At 36.4% G+C, this 18,371-nt stretch overlaps 1 long non-coding RNA gene across 1 annotated transcript; it reads right to left on the bottom strand.

Moving 5' to 3' along the window:
• Positions 1-203: 203 nt before the first annotated feature.
• LOC145099979 (uncharacterized) lies at positions 204-17,485 on the bottom strand. The gene is made up of 4 exons (XR_013704742.1): positions 17,242-17,485; positions 17,092-17,158; positions 1,032-1,157; positions 204-622 (listed from the first exon to the last, which is right to left on the bottom strand). It is a non-coding gene; the product is annotated as an uncharacterized LOC145099979 (long non-coding RNA).
• Positions 17,486-18,371: the final 886 nt, after the last annotated feature.

Below are 18,371 nucleotides of genomic sequence, written 5' to 3'. Positions count from 1 at the left end.
AACTATTTTTCCATTTTTGAAAACTCAATCCAAATACATTAAATAAACTTACCATTTTTTGCAATTAACATTTTTCAACTTCAACCACACACTAATGTCATAATAGGAAGAAAAAAAATTGAATGTTATGTTAAGAAAACCAGCCATGGAGCCTTGCCATTTTCGCATTTACCCTTTACTTAGTCCAACTTCGATTATCTCTCTTGTTCTGTGTACATGAAAAATGGCTAAACATACAATTTGATGTCAAATACTTTTAACAATGTATATGAATGTTATCTAATTCTGCGATTTTTTTAAATAATTATACAAAGCATAATTTAATCATTATAATTTTAGAAATAAAAATAAGTTGGGTTATTTATTTTATCTCATCCAGCAAATGTTATCTAAAAGATATGCTTACATCTACAAAGTCAAAAACGTAGAAACCCCACAAAATAAAGAACACCTACAATTTCGTTTTTTACATAACCAAATAACCATTTAATTTATAAATTAGTTTTTTGAATTAACCAAAAAATCACAAGTATTAGCCCCCCTGCTGATTCTCATAATTAGAGCTTACCATTCATGCATTCATCCACCAGATAAGTAAAAGATTTGATGCCATCGAGTTAACCTGAAACAAATTATTATTAAAAAAAGTCATTAGAAACATATCATCATTACAACAAGTCATAAAAGCAAAAACAAAATCTTAACACAGGTCAAACTCCTAAAAAGCAATGAAATTAATTTTACTTTAGGGTTTTCATGTATTAGTTGTTCATTACTAATAGATGTACTTAAACAATATAGATCAAAACATAAGAGATTATCTATGGTTATATTAAGCATTATATATATATATATATATATATATATATATATATATATATATGATTCTACAAACAGATCAAGACATAACAAAAACTAACAAATCAAAATATAAGAAATACAAAATCTTAACACAAGCCAAACAAAATACTATCTAGGAATTTTCTAAGATATTATGCTTAAAGAATAAATGTACAACAAATGCAACTCACTTTTCAAGAGTTTTTTCATGTACACACTTTCCAAGAGCTTCATCAGATCCGAGCATCCCTAGTGCAAGAAATCATTCAAACCTGACATCTTTGGTTGTTTCAGGCCAAGGATATGAGAGTGACAGGCTGGAAAGAAATAAACATCAAGCATTAATATAAGCTTCAACTTGAAAGGATTTATTTTTCCTTAGAGCGTTCCAAGTTAGACTTGTTCACCTATATAAATCAAACCAAAGATTTTCCAAAGATGGATAAGCAATTTCATTTGTTCCTTATTAGAAAGTTGCACTATTATCTATTCAAAAAGACAAATAATTTCAAATAAATCTTATCAATACCAAAACAACTGGCCAAGAAATCTTATAGCATAAACTGCTTAATATGTTACAATGTGGTGCACCCACCACTGAAATTCACATACCAAAGGCAGAAATCAAAAAAGATTCCAGGAAAAGAGGGGACCACTGCCAGTCACACAAACATTACAGAATTGGTGGAGGAGCAGGGGCAAAATGGGAAATAACGGACAAAAGTGATGCATGTCTGCTTTTTATTGTGGTGGAGCCTCATTGAAAGGAAGCAGAGAAAATATTAGAAGCTTCTTATCCTTGGAGACCAGTAACAGCTCGAATTGTTACTACCTATCTTTTCTTGGTGTTAGTCTTGTTATTTCTGTTGGGTTTTTAGCATTCTAACACTTCCTAAGTGTACATGCAACCCTAAATACCTTGGATCTATGTTTTCTCTATTATACATGCAAATAAGAACTTCCAAGGTATTATCCTAATCTAGCATATAAAACAATGGATATAGTAGGATAGAATACATACCTTTTTGGTGTAGTAAGTCTTCATGAAGCTTGAGTGCTTAGTGCCCCAAGTGTGACACCTCAAATGGAATCACAATCATCAAAACACTTGGAATGACTTGAGAGAATTCTACACTCATCAAAATCGGCTAGCCCTTTCTTCACTATCTCTAGTGGCCAATTTTTCCTCAATAATAAGATGCTTATATAGTTACACAATTAGGGTAAACTCTTAATTGTCATGGCTTTCCATTTCCTTGGATCCATGGGTACAAATACACCATGGAGCATCCATGGACCATCCTATGGGTTTTAGCCCAACTTGATTATCCATGGAGCATTAGCCCACTATACAAGTATGAATGATTTACACAATCAACCCATATATTTAATTAGTCTTCTTTTGATCACTTAATTAATCCTAGATTAATTCTTGATCAATACTAATTAAATAATCTTATTATTCTTATTATTAATATACTAGAACTTATAATATATTAATAACCATAAGTGTCTTATTTCTCTCATTCAAGTGCATGATGGTATGCAACCCAAATGGACCATGTCGGGTCGGGTCAAGTCTTACCAAATATAGTTATGGACTTAGACATTAATCCAACAGTCTCCCACTTGGATAAGTCTAAAACTATTATTGCGTATGACTTCAGGAACCAACCGGCAATTGTAGCTCTCAAAAGCTTCTGTCGAACTCTGACCTTGTCGATGAACTCTGACCATTGTCAGTGACTTGTCCATTAGATAAGGGATCATATATTCCTCCATTCTAGATATCATATGGACTGAGACATGGATTATAATCATTCTCTCTGTCCATTTGTTGTTTCCCGATTTCCGATTTATGACGACTGACTAATTGAACAAATCAAATCAGTCCTGGCCCGGCCGAGCACTTCCATTTGTCATCATCAAATCATCGAGGGGCCCACAGATATCGCTTTTATCCCGAAGATAAAAGGAACGGATAAACTTCGACTCATATGGCTTGTTCTACTACTTGTTGAATCATACACAAAAGCACGTTTTATAGCACAGAGTTACCAAATGCGGTTTCGTGCAATCAATGTACAACCAACTCATAGTAACAACTCATATCTCTAGGTTTGAAGAATATAAGATATTATCGTCTCATGATCACTCGTAATAAAATCCATGAAGTGATTCCAATGAGCGCGGGTTGAATCCAATACTCAGAACTTATGAGCACTCATGATTGTTGTAGCCTTGTCCAACACCTTAGACCTCTACAACCCATCATGACAGTCTTAATTCATATCTACTTCCAAAATATGACCGACTGTGGATGGTTTGAATAACTTAGTCATTCCGGAAGAATAACCCAGTTTATTCGGGAAGTCAAAACATGCAAAGTGAAACACAATAATAATTGAATCCAATATGGTATCAAAACCTATGAACATAAATAAAACACCTTTTATTTATCACCATATGATTGCACATTATTCATTGTATACTGTTTCAGCTATCAACTTTATTCTTGAATTTAAAACAATAGTTGTCCCATGCTCCAAGCATGTACACTATGTTTTTCTAAACACTAGTCATGCCACACACCAAGTATGCATACTATGTTTGTCTATGATCTTTACTTTGTGAACTAGATCAATTGAACATAACTTCAATGATTCTCTTTTCACACTCCCAAATCCTTACTGCAAATGCAAGAATTCCAAATTCATGTCATTTACTGAAATCCGTTAGATTCTAAACTTATATGCATTGAACCTCTTGTAATGATTATGCACAAAGTCAGAAGGACTTGACAACAACCATTACAGACCATTCCAAAGGAGATCAGCTCCTTGGGAACATCCTTCTTGCATTAAGTTTCCTAATCTTAAACAGATTGAAAAATTCTAACTTTGAAACATTTCCAGATTCCATTTTGACTATCACTTCTGAACAAGAGTTGCCTCCTTATAGATTATGTCAATATGGTCCTTCCAGAATTATCACTATACTTCCAATTGTCCTTGAGCAACCAATCTTTGGTAAACCTTAGATTGTCCTCGACAATTGTTTAATCCTTTTAGTCATATCCAGTTCTAAACCTTTTCCCTTCTTAATGCCCCAGGCATTTGAAAATTTTAGAACGGATGAATATAGCACATGTAATCGATCCTATATCCGAAGCATATGGGACACGATTCATGATGTCTTACATAAAGACTAAACCAGTCTTTTGCTATAATATTTCCATTTCAATTTGCCAAGTTCTCATAATTCAGATTATGAAAAGGGATGCCGTAATCATAATCGAATTTTAGAACGCAAATAATGGACCCATATACAAAATTTCCTTATGTTGAGCCATTCCAACATGAAATTCATATATATCCTTGACTAAATGATTAAAACCTCACGATCTAAGCTTATAGATTTGAGATGAAGCATAATTTCCTCTCCCTTAATTATAGCAAAACAACTTTTTCCCAATTGAAACTTTTGTTTTCTATAATTAACATTGCTAACTTGCAATACTTATCATAATTATCATGCTCCCACTAACATGATGATTATTAGCATAACACTTATGCTCCCACTAGCTTTGACATGTACTCAGAAATCAGCTAGACAGTCTGAAATTTAGATTCATACACCCTTTCCGTAGATAGCTCACCTGTGTGTCTAAGCAATTTCAAGAACCATGAAAAGGGATACCGTAATCATGGTCTCAATTGCTTAGGCATTTTCCATTTCTCACAAGTCCATGTTAGTGTGCCGGTTAACCACACGCGCTCCACTAACGACTTTTGAAAATGCAAATAACACAATTGATATCTTCGTAAAATCTACTTAGTGGAAGCGTTTCCTCACCATCATTTTCATGAATCGGAGAGAAACCTTATGACACTTAGATTTATATGGTGTATGAGTTCCTACCCATATGAATTTGTCAAACCATAATCACAAGACAAAGATAATGACAAATCCAAAACCATATGGATTGAACTCAATCTTAACTTCTTGCCACCTGGCAGCTCAAGGGCCTGCCATTGCTTCCAAGTTGTTATGCAACAAACTGAGAACTCTAAGAACTCATATGCAAATCCAACTTTAACTGGAATGGGCACAGATATGTCAACACGATAGGTTATAAACCTCAAGTCGTGTGCTAGTGAAGAACTTGAGGTTTTATTCTTGATTATTTCTTGAGACTTTCAAGACCTTTAAGACTCCCACTGTCCTCTTGACATATAAGACTCCCTTGTCAAACATCCAAGAGATAGTGCGGATTCTAATCAAGAAAAACACTTTACCCAATTGGCCTAAGTTGGTCTTTGTTTTATCCAAAACATCACAACTTACCAATTTCAAATGTACAAGAGTAGAAAACTTTTACTCTTACATTTGACAAGTGTTTTAAACCTTCTTTAAGACATGTCACTCAAATGACAATCTTGGAGTATGACTCTAAGACTTGTATTGGAACGAAGTATGACTCATCTTCTTGATTTAACCATTTCAACAATTCAAGTTCCTCTTCTTAGTCATAAGAATGCACTAAGATTTCCTTAGAGAACTAATTTTGATATGGTTTCTTAACCATTAAGATGATCACAAAACTGATACTAAAGTACTCTCCCATCTTTTCAGATTTGAGAAACTTTTATCCTTCTGCCTTATTTGATTCTTCTTATCCGCTCTGTCATACATTGGAACCTTTTTCCAATGTCTCAGAGTTACACTTAAGCTTGTAAGTATAATCATATTTACTGAGCTTTTGTAAATTATGACGAATAATCTTATCGATCTTTTGTGGTGGACTTGACCAGTGCACAAGACTATGTACTCGATCCCTTAGTCCATTACTTGACTCACACATCCATGTGAATAAGTAATTAGTCTTAACTTTCCAATACTTGAAAGTTCTCATTCATCATGCTATACAACTTCCATGATTCCAAGTTCCGGTCCACTTGAAACTTGGGTGATGAGAATCTTTCCTTATTTGGTAAATTTAGACATTACCACAAATGAAAGAATCAATTTCATACTTCCACTCTTGCTACTAATGGAATCTTATAAGCAACAAAAATTTCCACAGATGCCATTGTAAGGATATTTTAAAATAAATAAAATCAAAAATTTCCTTTTATTTTAAAACTTTGCGGAAAAACTATCCTTACAATCCATATGAAAACTTGTTGTTATCTATTCCTAAGCAATATCTCATAACTCCTAAGAAGTAGCTCAAGAATCCGATTTTTCAAACTATGCGATAGAAATCCATCTATGCGATCAGATTCAGCATATCCTTCCTTTAAGTTTCTTCACTTTCCTTTGATTCTTAAACCATCACCATGCGACCCGGTCACATCATGTATCAAGAATCTCAGAATAGAAACTTAACAGGGTTAGATAGTGGATTTTACCTGAAGTAGAGTCAAACTTATTGACTTTAACATCCTTAGGTAAATTTGGCAGCTTCGCAACCAATGCCCTTTCTTTGGCAATACAAACATATGGACCCTTTGATAATGGTACACAGGACTATCACAGACTTAGCTTTTTCTCTTTACCATTTGGTCAACCGAGTTGACTATAGCCGATCCCTTTCCATTGGGAAGAGAATGCTTTACTGGATATCCAATGTCATCATTGTCAATGTCCATAAAGTTTTAGGAAGTTGATCTTAGCAAATAGATAAGATCATTAAGGGTCTTGTCATAGTCTGTTTCATAGGTGTCCCAAAGGAACTCACTATGTGACTTAGAAAGTGATTGAACCACCAACTTTCTCAAGAATTTGACACCCAACTCTCCCGGCTTGTCAATATGTGACTACATCTCCAAGATGTGATCACACCTAGACCTTGCCTTGCCAATAGGGCTTGAGTGACCTTAAAATTTTCAAGAACTTGTGGGTTAGGGAGAATAATTGGAGGAGGAGAAAGAAGTATGATATCCATGGGACATCATCTTCATTAGGAAACCTTGTTTCAAGAGATTTGGGAAGATCATAGGTGTCTAAACCAGACATCTTTTGGGAGATATTCAAGATAGTTGATTTAAAGTCCTTAATATAACACCCAATATGAAATATTAAGGCTAGAACCCAACAAACTATTTTATAACTTAGAAGAGGTATGCCGTAATCCAAGCTATAGAATATTTGAAGGTAGGTGAATGACGATTCACCAATTTCCACCAAGATAAACGAAATGTATTATTAGGTTTTAATTGGTTTTGAAACTCCTAGATCTTTGAGATTCATTGAACTTTTCAAAGGCATGTTTCAATCTCGAGTGTGCCCTTCAGGTTTTGTGACTGGGACGCCGAGGATCACAAAACAAGGTGTGAAGTAACCATGCAAATCACTTGGTACCCTTAATAAATTACCCCTCAATCGATGTGCCGGTTAACCACACACGCTCCATCGATACTATGATAAATATTAAGTCACCCTTTACCTACCTTGTTAAGTCCAAGTTAGTGTGCCGGTTAACCACACACGCTCCACTAACGACTTAGACAAAGTGTAAAGTGTAATTTCATGGGTTAGCACCTTATTCACATTTTTCCTAAGTAACTAAGATTGGGTATTATTAAGAGTTTAGTTACTTAGTATTTTTTCATTAATACTTTTAATGAAGGGAGAATTCAAGTCCTATCAAACCCGTTCGGCTAACGACCCTCCACCAGTCAAGCAAGCGGTGGGTGAGAGTGGACACCCATTAAGTTGCCATTTTATAGGCAACAACCTTATACCCACCTTATAGACCGACTTCGTGAATGAGGCGTACTAGCGATAAGACTGACTTTACTCTTATACATATATATATTATTAACTTATAATATTATAAAGTATAAGGGTTGAATTTTAAATTTTAAAATTCTAAGGGCTAACTTGGAATTAAAGTATTCATTAGAGAAAACTTTACAAATTCCAAAACTTGAGGGCAAGTTTTGAAACTATTCAAAACTAATTAATTCCATAACTTATGTGTTTAAAGTAGTTTTAATCCAAAAACTCTTCAAGTTCCATAACTTGAGGACAAGTTATGGAAGACTTTAAACTAATAAAAGAATTAACTTTTCTTTATTTTATAACTTATGGAATTAATTAAGGTTACACCTTTTTTTATTTTATTTTATTTTATTAAATGAAGAGACTCTTGGTCCTCCATAACTTGAGGACAAGTTATGGAGTCATAAAACCATTTAATTAGAACTAGACTCTTCATTTTGTAACCTTTGCCAATTTTTATGAGTTTTATGATTCTTAAATGTGACTTTTCATATAACTTGAGGACAAGTTACAAAAACACATTTTAGAATCAATTCTTAGATTAATTTGGATTAAAACCAACTATCACATAATTTTATTCATTAATCTAAATTTACTCATAAAACAAGGTAACACAAAAAACTTTTGGTGATCCATAACTTATTCTTAAGTTATGGAATCCTTTAAAACATTAACACCAAATTTTGTAACTCCAAAAAAACTTTGAATCAATTTTTTTTTTAAAACCTTTTCATATCCATAACTTATGGAGGTTTCAAAAAATAAAACTCTTTAGATCAAACTTTTAAAACTAATAAAATAATCATATTATTTTATCTTTTATTAAATTTTGACCTAATTCAACTCATAAAGCAAATTATTCAAATTTTACAAATAATTAGTTTTTCACAAGAACAAGTAATTATTTTAAAATTTGACGAACTTCATGGTTTTTTTTTCTTTTTTTTTTCAACTTTGAAAATAAAATATTTGCATCAATATAACAGAAAACAACCCGTGGCTCTGATACCACTGTTGGGTTTTTAGCATTCTAACACTTCCTAAGTGTACATGCAACCCTAAATACCTTGGATCTATGTTTTCTCTATTATACATGCAAATAAGAACTTCCAAGGTATTATCCTAATCTAGCATATAAAACAATGGATATAGTAGGATAGAATACATACCTTTTTGGTGTAGTAAGTCTTCATGAAGCTTGAGTGCTTAGTGCCCCAAGTGTGACACCTCAAATGGAATCACAATCATCAAAACACTTGGAATGACTTGAGAGAATTCTACACTCATCAAAATCGGCTAGCCCTTTCTTCACTATCTCTAGTGGCCAATTTTTCCTCAATAATAAGATGCTTATATAGTTACACAATTAGGGTAAACTCTTAATTGTCATGGCTTTCCATTTCCTTGGATCCATGGGTACAAATACACCATGGAGCATCCATGGACCATCCTATGGGTTTTAGCCCAACTTGATTATCCATGGAGCATTAGCCCACTATACAAGTATGAATGATTTACACAATCAACCCATATATTTAATTAGTCTTCTTTTGATCACTTAATTAATCCTAGATTAATTCTTGATCAATACTAATTAAATAATCTTATTATTCTTATTATTAATATACTAGAACTTATAATATATTAATAACCATAAGTGTCTTATTTCTCTCATTCAAGTGCATGATGGTATGCAACCCAAATGGACCATGTCGGGTCGGGTCAAGTCTTACCAAATATAGTTATGGACTTAGACATTAATCCAACAGTCTCCCACTTGGATAAGTCTAAAACTATTATTGCGTATGACTTCAGGAACCAACCGGCAATTGTAGCTCTCAAAAGCTTCTGTCGAACTCTGACCTTGTCGATGAACTCTGACCATTGTCAGTGACTTGTCCATTAGATAAGGGATCATATATTCCTCCATTCTAGATATCATATGGACTGAGACATGGATTATAATCATTCTCTCTGTCCATTTGTTGTTTCCCGATTTCCGATTTATGACGACTGACTAATTGAACAAATCAAATCAGTCCTGGCCCGGCCGAGCACTTCCATTTGTCATCATCAAATCATCGAGGGGCCCACAGATATCGCTTTTATCCCGAAGATAAAAGGAACGGATAAACTTCGACTCATATGGCTTGTTCTACTACTTGTTGAATCATACACAAAAGCACGTTTTATAGCACAGAGTTACCAAATGCGGTTTCGTGCAATCAATGTACAACCAACTCATAGTAACAACTCATATCTCTAGGTTTGAAGAATATAAGATATTATCGTCTCATGATCACTCGTAATAAAATCCATGAAGTGATTCCAATGAGCGCGGGTTGAATCCAATACTCAGAACTTATGAGCACTCATGATTGTTGTAGCCTTGTCCAACACCTTAGACCTCTACAACCCATCATGACAGTCTTAATTCATATCTACTTCCAAAATATGACCGACTGTGGATGGTTTGAATAACTTAGTCATTCCGGAAGAATAACCCAGTTTATTCGGGAAGTCAAAACATGCAAAGTGAAACACAATAATAATTGAATCCAATATGGTATCAAAACCTATGAACATAAATAAAACACCTTTTATTTATCACCATATGATTGCACATTATTCATTGTATACTGTTTCAGCTATCAACTTTATTCTTGAATTTAAAACAATAGTTGTCCCATGCTCCAAGCATGTACACTATGTTTTTCTAAACACTAGTCATGCCACACACCAAGTATGCATACTATGTTTGTCTATGATCTTTACTTTGTGAACTAGATCAATTGAACATAACTTCAATGATTCTCTTTTCACACTCCCAAATCCTTACTGCAAATGCAAGAATTCCAAATTCATGTCATTTACTGAAATCCGTTAGATTCTAAACTTATATGCATTGAACCTCTTGTAATGATTATGCACAAAGTCAGAAGGACTTGACAACAACCATTACAGACCATTCCAAAGGAGATCAGCTCCTTGGGAACATCCTTCTTGCATTAAGTTTCCTAATCTTAAACAGATTGAAAAATTCTAACTTTGAAACATTTCCAGATTCCATTTTGACTATCACTTCTGAACAAGAGTTGCCTCCTTATAGATTATGTCAATATGGTCCTTCCAGAATTATCACTATACTTCCAATTGTCCTTGAGCAACCAATCTTTGGTAAACCTTAGATTGTCCTCGACAATTGTTTAATCCTTTTAGTCATATCCAGTTCTAAACCTTTTCCCTTCTTAATGCCCCAGGCATTTGAAAATTTTAGAACGGATGAATATAGCACATGTAATCGATCCTATATCCGAAGCATATGGGACACGATTCATGATGTCTTACATAAAGACTAAACCAGTCTTTTGCTATAATATTTCCATTTCAATTTGCCAAGTTCTCATAATTCAGATTATGAAAAGGGATGCCGTAATCATAATCGAATTTTAGAACGCAAATAATGGACCCATATACAAAATTTCCTTATGTTGAGCCATTCCAACATGAAATTCATATATATCCTTGACTAAATGATTAAAACCTCACGATCTAAGCTTATAGATTTGAGATGAAGCATAATTTCCTCTCCCTTAATTATAGCAAAACAACTTTTTCCCAATTGAAACTTTTGTTTTCTATAATTAACATTGCTAACTTGCAATACTTATCATAATTATCATGCTCCCACTAACATGATGATTATTAGCATAACACTTATGCTCCCACTAGCTTTGACATGTACTCAGAAATCAGCTAGACAGTCTGAAATTTAGATTCATACACCCTTTCCGTAGATAGCTCACCTGTGTGTCTAAGCAATTTCAAGAACCATGAAAAGGGATACCGTAATCATGGTCTCAATTGCTTAGGCATTTTCCATTTCTCACAAGTCCATGTTAGTGTGCCGGTTAACCACACGCGCTCCACTAACGACTTTTGAAAATGCAAATAACACAATTGATATCTTCGTAAAATCTACTTAGTGGAAGCGTTTCCTCACCATCATTTTCATGAATCGGAGAGAAACCTTATGACACTTAGATTTATATGGTGTATGAGTTCCTACCCATATGAATTTGTCAAACCATAATCACAAGACAAAGATAATGACAAATCCAAAACCATATGGATTGAACTCAATCTTAACTTCTTGCCACCTGGCAGCTCAAGGGCCTGCCATTGCTTCCAAGTTGTTATGCAACAAACTGAGAACTCTAAGAACTCATATGCAAATCCAACTTTAACTGGAATGGGCACAGATATGTCAACACGATAGGTTATAAACCTCAAGTCGTGTGCTAGTGAAGAACTTGAGGTTTTATTCTTGATTATTTCTTGAGACTTTCAAGACCTTTAAGACTCCCACTGTCCTCTTGACATATAAGACTCCCTTGTCAAACATCCAAGAGATAGTGCGGATTCTAATCAAGAAAAACACTTTACCCAATTGGCCTAAGTTGGTCTTTGTTTTATCCAAAACATCACAACTTACCAATTTCAAATGTACAAGAGTAGAAAACTTTTACTCTTACATTTGACAAGTGTTTTAAACCTTCTTTAAGACATGTCACTCAAATGACAATCTTGGAGTATGACTCTAAGACTTGTATTGGAACGAAGTATGACTCATCTTCTTGATTTAACCATTTCAACAATTCAAGTTCCTCTTCTTAGTCATAAGAATGCACTAAGATTTCCTTAGAGAACTAATTTTGATATGGTTTCTTAACCATTAAGATGATCACAAAACTGATACTAAAGTACTCTCCCATCTTTTCAGATTTGAGAAACTTTTATCCTTCTGCCTTATTTGATTCTTCTTATCCGCTCTGTCATACATTGGAACCTTTTTCCAATGTCTCAGAGTTACACTTAAGCTTGTAAGTATAATCATATTTACTGAGCTTTTGTAAATTATGACGAATAATCTTATCGATCTTTTGTGGTGGACTTGACCAGTGCACAAGACTATGTACTCGATCCCTTAGTCCATTACTTGACTCACACATCCATGTGAATAAGTAATTAGTCTTAACTTTCCAATACTTGAAAGTTCTCATTCATCATGCTATACAACTTCCATGATTCCAAGTTCCGGTCCACTTGAAACTTGGGTGATGAGAATCTTTCCTTATTTGGTAAATTTAGACATTACCACAAATGAAAGAATCAATTTCATACTTCCACTCTTGCTACTAATGGAATCTTATAAGCAACAAAAATTTCCACAGATGCCATTGTAAGGATATTTTAAAATAAATAAAATCAAAAATTTCCTTTTATTTTAAAACTTTGCGGAAAAACTATCCTTACAATCCATATGAAAACTTGTTGTTATCTATTCCTAAGCGATTTACATCATCCGGAACCCTAGCCGGACCCCCATTAATCACACCTGTTAAAACCACGATATACTCCAAGAAAAACTCTCCGGACCCAAGTTGGAGTTCCTACACAGGCAACGATCCAAAAGGGCGACCCTACGGTGAAGTAAGAAGGCTGACTGACCGAGAATTGCAAAACAAACGGGAAAAAGGGTTATGTTATCGTTGTGATGACAAATGGAGTGCGGGGCACCGCTGTAAGAAAAAGGAATTGAGTGTGATACTCATTGATGAAGACGAGCTTGAGGAAGAACAGTTACAGGCAGGAAACAACGAGGAGACTCCCCAACACTCACCAGATTCTCTCACCTTGTCGGGTATCTGCTTAAATTCAGTCATAGGCACCACCCATCCGAAGACTCTCAAGCTAAAAGGAAAGATGTATAACTATGAAGTTGTCGTCCTCATTGACCCCGGGGCAACCCACAACTTTCTTTCTTTGGCTACAATTCAGCAACTCAAAATTCCAATTATACCCACCCCAGGCTTTGGGGTCTCCCTGGGAACAGGAAAATCAGTAGAGGGAAAAGGGAAGTGCCAAGGTGTTTTGCTTCACATACAAGGGCTAGACATACAGGAAGAATTTTTACCACTTACCCTAGGAAACTCAGATGTGATTTTGGGGATTCAGTGGTTGGAAAAGTTAGGTCCTGTTACGACAAACTGGAAGACACAAGTGATGAAGTTCCAAATAGAGGGACAAGGGGTTACTCTTAAAGGAGATCCCTCCTTAGACAGAGCCAAAATCTCTCTAAAAACCATGATCAGAACCTTGGGATCCGTTGGAGGGGGATATTTGGTGCATCTGAATCAGTTAGAAGGTCAACAACTCACAGCCAAGACAAAAGAGTATCCCAGCTTCATGGCTTCTCTGCTTCACAAATATGCCACTGTTTTCTCATGGAAAGGAGGCCTACCACCAATGAGAAAACACCAGCATGCCATTAAACTCAAGGAAGGGACGGATCCCGTGTCGGTTCGACCGTACAGGTACTCTCATGCCCAGAAAGAAGAAATTGAAAAACTGTTACGTGACATGTTGACCTCTGGAATTATTCAGCCTTCCCGAAGCCCATTTGCCAGTCCCGTATTACTGGTGAAAAAGAAGGACAATTCTTGGCGATTCTGTGTAGATTACCGGGCTCTCAACAAGGCCACGATAAAAGACAAATTTCCTATACCGGTGATAGACGAATTATTAGATGAATTACATGGATCAAGAATCTTTTCCAAGTTGGATTTGAAGTCCGGATACCATCAAATCCGAATGAAGTTGGAGGATGTGCCAAAAACTGCCTTTAGAACACATGAAGGACATTATGAGTTTAGGGTCATGCCCTTTGGCCTCACCAATGCCCCCGCCACCTTCCAATCAGTTATGAACGAGGTTTTTCGTCCCCACCTACGTAAGTTTGTGTTGGTATTCTTCGACGACATCCTTATATATAGTCATGATGAAAAGCAACATCTTGGGCATCTTAAAGTGGTTCTAGAAACACTACATCAGCATGAGCTGTATGCAAATCCAAATAAATGTGAATGGGGAAAATCACAAATCGCTTATTTGGGACACGTGATATCAAAAAAAGGTGTGGCGGTTGATCAAGAAAAGGTGAAGGCTGTGGAAATGTGGCCTACTCCTAAAACCTTATGTGAATTAAGAGGGTTTTTAGGGCTCGCGGGGTATTATAGAAAATTCATAGCAGGTTATGCTAGCATTGCAGCTCCTTTGACAGATCAGTTGCGGAAGGATTGTTTTGGGTGGTCAACTCAAGCGACTGATGTGTTTAACACACTCAAGGACGCCTTAACTCATGCGCCCATCTTAGCTATGCCCAACTTTTCCAAGCTTTTTGTGGTTGAGACTGATGCTTCCGGGGCGGGCCTTGGGGCTGTTTTGTTACAGGATAGCCACCCGATCGCATATTATAGCCAAGTGTTGGGAGTTAAAAATAGATTGAAATCCGTGTATGAAAAGAGTTAATGGCAATTGTGTTGGCGGTAAAGAAATGGAGGCACTACCTCATGGGAAGACATTTTTTGATCAGGACAGATCAGCGCAGCCTAAAGTACTTGATGGAACAACGTGAAGTAGGACCTGAATATCAAAAATGGATGTATAAGTTGCTTGGGTTTGATTTTGAAATACAATACAAACCAGGAGCTTCTAACAAGGTAGCAGATGCTCTCTCACGAGAATTCACCCCAACGACTGAATTATGTACTCTCACTTCTTCCTGGTCAATTCCATTAGAAGACTTGGATAAGGAAATAACTGCAGATCCCTTCATTCAGCAAGTGATAAAGGACTTAAGAGACGGAGGAAAACACCACGTGGGGTACACAATTGACAGGGAAAGACTGATGTACAAGGGCAGGATGGTCATTCCACAAAAATCAGAATTAATTCCCAAGTTATTGAAGGAGTTCCATGATTCAGTGATAGGCGGACACGCCGGTGAACTCAGAACTTACCAAAGGATAGCGGCTGAATGGTTTTGGGTGGGTATGAGAAAAGAAGTTCAGAAATATGTTCAGGCATGTGGGGTTTGTCAAACTCAAAAGGCGATATCTACCCACCCAGCAGGTCTACTACAACCCCTACCAATACCGGATCAAGTTTGGGATGAGATATCTATGGATTTCATAGAAGGACTACCTAACTCACATGGGTACAATGCAATTCTGGTGGTAGTGGACCGCCTTACGAAATACTCCCACTTCATTGCTATCAAGCACCCGTTCACAGCAGTAACCATTGCTAGCATATTCATCAAAGAAGTGGTTCGCCTTCATGGATACCCTTCTTCCATAGTATCCGATCGCGATAAAGTGTTTATGAGCTTATTTTGGAAAGAGGTGTTTAGACTCCAAGGGACAAATTTACTTAGAAGCACCGCTTACCATCCACAAACGGATGGACAAACGGAGATTGTCAACAAATCGGTGGAGATGTATTTAAGATGTTTCATTCAAGGCAAACCCCGCTCTTGGTCCCAATGGTTTCCATGAGCAGAATTTAGTCACAATACTTCATATCACACCAACAGTAAAATCACACCTTTCAAGGCATTGTATGGTAGGGATCCTCCACGCATGATTCGAGTACAACAAGGGCAAACAGGGGTTTCAGCAATAGAAGAACAACTCATGGAAAGGGATGCCATTCTAGATGATCTTAAGGGTCACCTGTTGCAAGCACAACAGAGAATGAAGAAGGGAGCTGACAGATTTCGAAAGGATGTATCCTTTGCAGAAGGAGACTGGGTTTACCTTAAAGTGCAGCCTTACAGACAAAAATCGGTGACAAACAAACCCTTTCAAAAATTGGTTGCACGTTTCTGTGGGCCATACCTGATTATGCAGAAGATTGGACTGGTAGCATACAAGTTGCAACTTCCCGAAGGTGCAAAGATCCACCCGGTTTTTCATGTCTCTCAATTAAAAAAAGCAATAGGCAATCAGACAGCCCTTCCGGAATTACCAGCACACTTATCAGAAGATATGAGAGTGATATGGGAACCTGACACAGTAAAGGGAGTGCGAACCCACGAGGAGGAAGCTGGCCAAAGGACTGAAGTATTGGTCAAGTGGAAGGGAGTTCCAGAGTTTGACTCCACTTGGGAGGATTTCAGAACTATACAAGACACATTTCCTGACTTTGACCTTGAGGACAAGGTCATACTTTGGGGAAGGGGTAATGTGGTGCACCCACCACTGAAATTCACATACCAAAGGCAGAAATCAAAAAAGATTCCAGGAAAAGAGGGGACCACTGCCAGTCACACAAACATTACAGAATTGGTGGAGGAGCAGGGGCAAAATGGGAAATAACGGACAAAAGTGATGCATGTCTGCTTTTTATTGTGGTGGAGCCTCATTGAAAGGAAGCAGAGAAAATATTAGAAGCTTCTTATCCTTGGAGACCAGTAACAGCTCGAATTGTTACTACCTATCTTTTCTTGGTGTTAGTCTTGTTATTTCATCCTTGTTTCTTGTCAATCTTTGCCAAATTAATAGAACAGTAATCTTTGAGCAATTTTGTTGTGTTGGAAAAGTATTTCATTACAGTTACCTGGTGCTTGCTGATTTTAGGTGTTCAGAAAGCACTTGATGAACCCAAAGTGATAGCCTACAAAATACTAAACCACAAACATGGCCAAAACACGACAAATGAGTAAAGCTAATGCAAATATATTTACAAAAAGAAATATTACGGTATTACCTTTTTAAAAGTAGGGTGGAAATCAACCAGAGCTCCGCCCTCATTTGCGGCAAATTCCCAAATTCAGCAAGACGCCCTCTAGGTTGATCATATTATTCATCTGTGTCACAAAATCTCAGCATCTCCTTCAAACCTTGGTGACCACTAAATCATAAACACGACCTAGTTAGAACACTAAAAAAACACACAAATACACATAAAGGCATCCTTATTTTACACTACAAAAACTAAACATAACTTTAACCTTCTTAGTTTGAACCCAATATCAACAATATTCTATTAACCTGAAGACAAAAAATACAAAGCAATCAAGATCTAGAGAGGGGAGGGGTGTAACAGTAGGAGCAATAATAAGGTTTCTTAGAAGGCTTAAAAAGAAAAGGCAGAGGAGTAACATCTATAACCTGAAACCCATTAGGAGAAAGAGATTGTAGGGTGGAAATTTTTTTGAACCTCATTTTTAAACCCGAGAGTGACTCAGCTTCCGAGGCAAGCAAAGGAGAAAGTGAAGTAGGAATCGTCGATTGGCGTAACCGGTTAAACTTCAATTCATGATTTCCTTTGGTTTCTTGTGATCAGAATCGTCATGGTCTGAGTTTGGGGTTTTAGATGGACCTCGGTGTGCGCTTGTAACCGGACTTAGATTGTGGAAAATAGAGGCAGTGACTAATTCGGTAGTTGTATGATAATGTAATTGTGGTGCATTTATGCGTTAGTAGAGACGACGGGGGTGATTTTTTGGTGTGTTCGTAGACAGAGAGAAATAGAGACGATGAGTGGTGGCGGTGGATGGAATTGGTGCAAGGGATGAGGTGGTTTGGCGGGTTTTAACTGTGGCTAGTGGAGGTGATTAAAGTTGTGGCAGGATGCAACGTTAATGGTGAAGGTGTGTATCTACGGTTTGACTGAAGAATAGCGGAGGAATGGTGAGAGTGTAGGGTTTTGTGAGAGGAATGTGGCCTCAAGAAGTGAGAGATGACCCGGTTAGATTTATGAGTATTAATTCAAACTTTCAAAAATAAAAAAACAGGGGAATTGGACGATATAAAGTGCGTCATAAGGTTACCAAAAACGGCTCCTATTTTATAGAGATTAAATAAGACATATTCAAAACATGTTAGAGATAAGAT

This window comes from Lactuca serriola, chromosome 4 (assembly GCF_051521515.1).
Source record: "Lactuca serriola cultivar US96UC23 chromosome 4, Lser_US96UC23_V15, whole genome shotgun sequence".
In the NCBI taxonomy this organism is placed as follows: domain Eukaryota; kingdom Viridiplantae; phylum Streptophyta; class Magnoliopsida; order Asterales; family Asteraceae; genus Lactuca; species Lactuca serriola.
This window is presented reverse-complemented; position numbering and strand designations above follow the sequence as displayed.